Raw genomic sequence first — 6,190 nt, forward strand, 5'->3', positions numbered from 1 at the left:
AGTACTCCTATATAGCGTGTTCTGATAATTTTCCTTAATCAGCATCATCAGCAAAAGTTACTATTCATCCGTGTTTCAAAAATTTCCAAAAATTGGGGTTATTACAGTCTCCCCTCCTTAAAAGGATTCCGTCCCGGAATCAGATAGAAAATGAATAGGGATGGTCTCTTAGCATTGCACTTTCTAAGTCTCAAGTAAATTTTTCCATATTGTGGTTCTACCACCAAATTCTGCCTAGTTTGATAACCCTTCTCCTAAGCACTTGTTCCTTTTCGATCTATAACCCTTTCTGGTTGCTCCATATAGGTTACGTCTGGTTGCATGCCTATGTGCTCATATGCCCCTATTTTCCTGGCATCCGAATTATAATTCCTTAACATTGATACGTGGAACACGTTATGAACTTGCTACATGTTCGGGGGTAGGGATAGCTCATATGCTAACTTCCCAATACGTCTTAATACCTCAAAGGGTTCAACAATTCGTAGGCTTAGCTTTCCTTTCTTTTGGAACCTCATCCATCCTTTCCCAGGGAATACCTGTAACAACACTAGGTCCCCTACTTCCTATTCTTTATCCTTTCGTGTCGAATCCACATACTTCTTTTGTCCATCTCGGGCTACTACCAGCCGTCCTCTGATTAGATCTATTATATTCTTGGTCCTTTAGACTACTATGGGTCCGAGCATCTTGCGCTCTACAACTTCATCCTAACATAAGGGAGATCGACATTGTCTTCCCTCAAGGATCTCATAAGGCGATACCTCGATACTGACATACGATCGATTATCGTAAGAAAACTCAATCCGCGTTAAGTGATCATTCCAAATTTCTTTCAAGTCTATTGTACAGACTCTCATTATCTAATCTAGATCTACATCTTTTGCTTCTCAATACCCACTCTTTTCCAGTTCGTAATCGTTACTACCTTCCGTACCAAATTTTATACTGATTACACTTTTGCTCGTTAGCGTTCTATTACCTTTTAATAATCGCGTCAACCTTAGTATCACGAACGCATTAGAATCAGAATACCACCATACTTGGTACCACTTCATCTCTAGCTGCCTCCATCTTCGAAAGCTTGGTCCTTCATATAGAAGTAAAAGAATTTATTGAGAGATCACTATGATCATGAACACTTGTTACATTGCATAGTTAGTACAGAAGGTGGCCAGCCTTTAGTACTTGACAAGCAATTAAACAATAGATGGTATCCTACTAGGCTTCTATCATACAGATAGATAGTCATTCGGCAATACCTCCCATTCTGGAAGGGGTGTTCTTCTCAGCTTATATGAAATGAAAAGGAGAGAAAAGAACGAATTGAAAAGAATTGTATATATATAAAATATACTGCCACAAAATATCTGGCTTGGAATCTACCTCTAAACTATAGAGGTTTGTCATAGGAGAACAAAACATATATGTATATATATCAACATCAAGTATTATAGTATCGTATTTCACGTGTCTGAATATTTACTATTCCGTCCATCATTCTATGGACCCAATGCTCTTGCTCGAGCTTATAAACAATCACCGTTAAAACTCCCTCGCCAGCGAAAATCGAATCTGGGATTTCATTCTAGACCTCCTCGTTACTAGAATTTTATGCTTGCACCGCAACCTTCCTCGTATAGTAATACGACTCTCTATTGATAAGAAGAAATAAATATTCAATAGGTAGACAATCGACTTAATTAGTCTATCAATGATAACTTATACATCACCACGACCCGATTAGTGGTACTTAATTTCAACATCCATTACCATACAACTCTCGCGATGGTAATCGGCTCATTATTCAAAGAATCGTTGATGCATTACTATAGTCCACCACGGACCTAAGGTAGTCATTCGTTTTCCTTGGAATCTTAATAGCTAACCATACGGAGTCCATACCTGTCGTATCGAATTCTTCTAAGGAGGTAACATGATCACCACTCATGATTCATAAAGAACACTCCTGAACTTGACGCACATATGACATGAAGCAGATAAAATTTCAGAAGAGTTTCAATGATAGCAACGATACCAGGTTAATACCATTATTAACCATATGTCTTTATTAGTAGACATGAAGCTCAAAGGTTCATTTAGTCCTCTCGTAACATGGTCCTGGCTTATCTCAAGATAGGACCTTCTAAAATAGATAGCCCTCTCACAGTGCTAACATGAATTAAATCTTTACCAAACTACTATTACAGTTGAGTATCGTACAATCATCAGAAGAAATGTCAATCTTTCAAACCATAATACAACCTTCACGGCTTTAACCATCGTCACTGTATTAATCTGGCACGTGTTCTTATAATTGTCCTCTTACACTTAAAGTGTCGGCCACCTCTTTGACCTTTCCTGATAGTAAAATTTCCTTACAATCAATGTCATTTTTTTAACCACCTCCAATTAATTTTTCTACCTCATTTCAATCACTGCTTATGTGAAAATTCTTTTCTTAAGTCCTGGTGAGAAGAAAAAAAATCACCATTTTTTTCCATAAGTCACTGCCTTAGTCTTTAGATGTGAACATTGCCACGACTGACTCTCGATCATACTTAGGACGTCTCTTATCTTGGGTCCTTCTTGTTTTCACCAATCTCGACCCTCATTGGGTCGATCTATACTTTCTTATGGTTCAACACGTGCCCCACCTGGCATTATTATAATTACGTCATATTTCCTTTATCAAAATTTCTATTCTTGAGAACTTTGAACATTACCTTTTCTCCTTGTAACACCTTTAAGGTTATCCTTAAATCCTTCATCAGGTACACCCTAGGCACAGGGCATATCAAGATACCATTTACTAATACCAGAATCATTGTCTATATACTTCTGAAAAATTTCTCCACTGATCCTTAAAGGTTGTTGTTACCTTAATCCTTTCCAATTCATACTGTCAAAACTCATGCTTTCCCTATTAAGGGTGAAATTCCAACCTTTATGCATTCCCCTAGGATTCAGTTCAAGTTATCGGGGTTTTATCCTTAATTCCACCTTTACAAGATACTTACACTCTTCCATGGATAAATCAAGTCATATATACTTGATAGATTACCTTATTCAATCATTCTCACTTCGATAGTCTATACTTAATTTCACAATAGCATCCTTATTCAAACCGAGGTCAATCCATATGGCCTCCAAAAGATAACAACGGTTTTTTTTTTGCTTTGCTTGCCTAATTTGGTAATGACAACAGGGATGTTCTGGAAGATATTGGTCGTGTTCAACGTGAACTTCTTCTTAATAATTCCTTATTTACTTTTGTTGTTTATCTCAACAGTCATCTCAATGTTGGGATATCTTTCATACATGGCATCTCCCTTTCTGGGTATCAAGCCACCGGTCTTACACTTCACATTCTTGAAGGTCACTTCCTTCATCCAATTTTCCTAATTTCTTACTTCCTTTTCTCCTCAGTCTATCCGCGTCTCATTATTTATCCTTCGAACTATCTCAAGGTTTCCTCGAATCCTCCCAACTTACAGGGGATAAAATATATGTATCTCTTATGCCTTCAACCATCAATTTTAACTCATGGTGAATCACCCTCATCCTGAAGATTACATACTTTTCTATTTCTATTGCTACGAGTCTTTAGGGTTTCCTCATACCCAACTCCCTTATCATTCCTCAAACTCTATTGCCTTTATATTCCTTTCCACTTCAGTTTCTTTTTATTTTCCTTTCCCTTATCATTATTTCATGAACCAACACAACATAAGCATTGATTTCAAACATCCCGTCATTCTGGATTCGTGTCCTCAGAACGAATCTTGACAACTTTTACAACTTCGATTCATAATTCATCGTACTCGTCTGCCTTTTTTCTGGCTCTAAAGCTTTTACACTATCTCCATAATCTTGGGAAGTACTTTCCTAAAAACAATTGACTGAACTTTAATCAGTTTATTATAACCTCTGGCTCTGTGCCTTTCTTGGCCTTTCACCAGCGGGTGGCCTCTCTCTTAGGAGGGTAAGTGACAAAAATAGTCTTTTGCGCTTCGTCAATCATTTAGAATCTTAAATGATTCCTATATTTCCTTTAGTCAGGCTCTTGCCTCGACTGGGTCAGCGTGTTCCTTGGAACTCTGAGAGCTTAGCGACTTAAAGGTCCTGAAAGAATTTCTCACCGTATTATCTCAGGGTGGTGGTTGGGGATAATAGTCTAAGTTCTGTCTATAAAGGTTCATGAATTATTGTATAGGAGTACCGTCTCGGGTCTCCTTTCCTTACTCGACTTCTATTTCCTTAGTCTGAACATTCCCTCCTCCTGCCCATAATCGGGGTCATCCTACATGTTTTAAATCCTCATTTTCCACTTCATTATGTTATAGGTTCCTTCTATCTTGATGGCGACCTCCCTGACTATCACGTTCAGGGTTTGCTCTAAATCTTATTCCTCAAACTAGCTTTCATCTAAGATCTCATCTTTAAGCTCTTGAACATTTGGAACCCAAATTCTGTAGGGATACCTCATTATTCCCTCATCATCTCTCTAGGTATTAATCTCTTCTCCGGTCATTGGTTCTCTGCCTCTATTCATCACTTTATTTTCTTGGCGCAATATAATCTTCTCCAATAATTCAGGCTGTATTGCAATCTCAAACATCTTTTCAGTACCGGCTCCGGTTACCTTCACTTCTATTTCCATTTTCTCAAAATCTCTTATAAACTTTCTCAAAGACATTATCATCTTGAGTCTCTCCTTTTTACTAAGGGCATCAGCCACCACATTGGCTTTCCCCGAATAATAAAGAATCTCCCAATCATAATTCTTGATTAGCTCTAACCGCCTCCTCTGGCGTATGTTGAGCTCTTTCTACGTAAAAATGTACTAGAGCTCCTATGGTTTGTGTAAATCTTGCAATTCTCTCCATACAAGTAGTGCCTCCAATCTTTAGGGAAAAACTATTTCCACGAGCCCAAGCTCATGGGTGGGGATATCGAATTTTATATTCCCTTAATTGTCTTGACGCGTACGCGATTACCTTATTGTGCTGTATAAGAAGCACCCTAATTCCTTATGCGAAGCGTACTACACATCACAAAATCTCCCTTTCCATCCGACAACGCCATCATAGGGGCCGTCACCAATCTTTGGTTCAGTTCTTAAAAGCTGATCTCGTATTTTTCTGACCATTCGAACTTTTCAGTCTTACCAGTAAGCCATGTTAAAGGGGCTACTATTTTACAAACTTGAACGAACCTCCGGTAGTGACCGGCCAATCCTACCTCTGGTAGTCGCCCTAACCATTGTTATCAATTCCTCAGTGGTCCTTTATTCATTCTTTTCAGGATCCTCCACGGGATCCTTCTCAGCAATAATCCCTTCTAGGACAATATCCTTAACCGCTACATCCTTAATATGAACATCATCCGGTCTCGTGTTAGGACGCTCTATCAAATCCATAATCTGATCTCCAATAATTAATAAAACATCATCGCGCTGTTGCTCCTCAACCTCAGGGTTCGGAGTCCCGCTACCATATACGATAATGAACTACGCTTCTATCACGATATTTATAAGGGTTCCCATAAGGGTTTTAACTGTCAGTACTACGTTAGGTAGTCCAACTATGAACTTGGCAAGAGTTCTTATTATCTTAGTGAACTTATTATTTTAACGTCATATCATCTCTGAGGTTTATAACGCTTAGCTCTGATACCATTTCTGTAACACCCCCAGATCCGGGGTCAGGGATCCGGGTTGTCACGAGTTCCATTTCCCTTAATAATACTTAACCTTAACAATCAACCAACTGTTGCGTACTGTGACCCCACAATACACACACACACACCACAAGTTATAGTCTCAGAGATGAAAACCAAAAATAACACAAGTCATTTTATTCCACAATTATAAACCATTTCACCTCAAAAGGGTTTCTGAATAATTTACATATTCTTTTCCATTATTACAATTCATAATATACATAAGTCTGGTTCATCAATAGTTGAAGCCTAGCCTATTGGTAGTTCCTACCTCAGCTACGGCGGCATCAATGCTTCCAGAAAACTGCGGAACGTTTCCTAACCGCTTGCGAATTGGAAGCTTGGTCCTGTTCATCTTTTCTATCTGTTGTTGTGTGATGAAGAAGAAAGTAAGGGTGAGCAACAAGCCCACCGAAATAATATGTATAATAATTAACAATATATGAGCATTCCCATAGTACTCATG

This window comes from Apium graveolens, chromosome 4 (assembly GCF_009905375.1).
Source record: "Apium graveolens cultivar Ventura chromosome 4, ASM990537v1, whole genome shotgun sequence".
Classification (NCBI taxonomy): Eukaryota; Viridiplantae; Streptophyta; class Magnoliopsida; order Apiales; family Apiaceae; genus Apium; species Apium graveolens.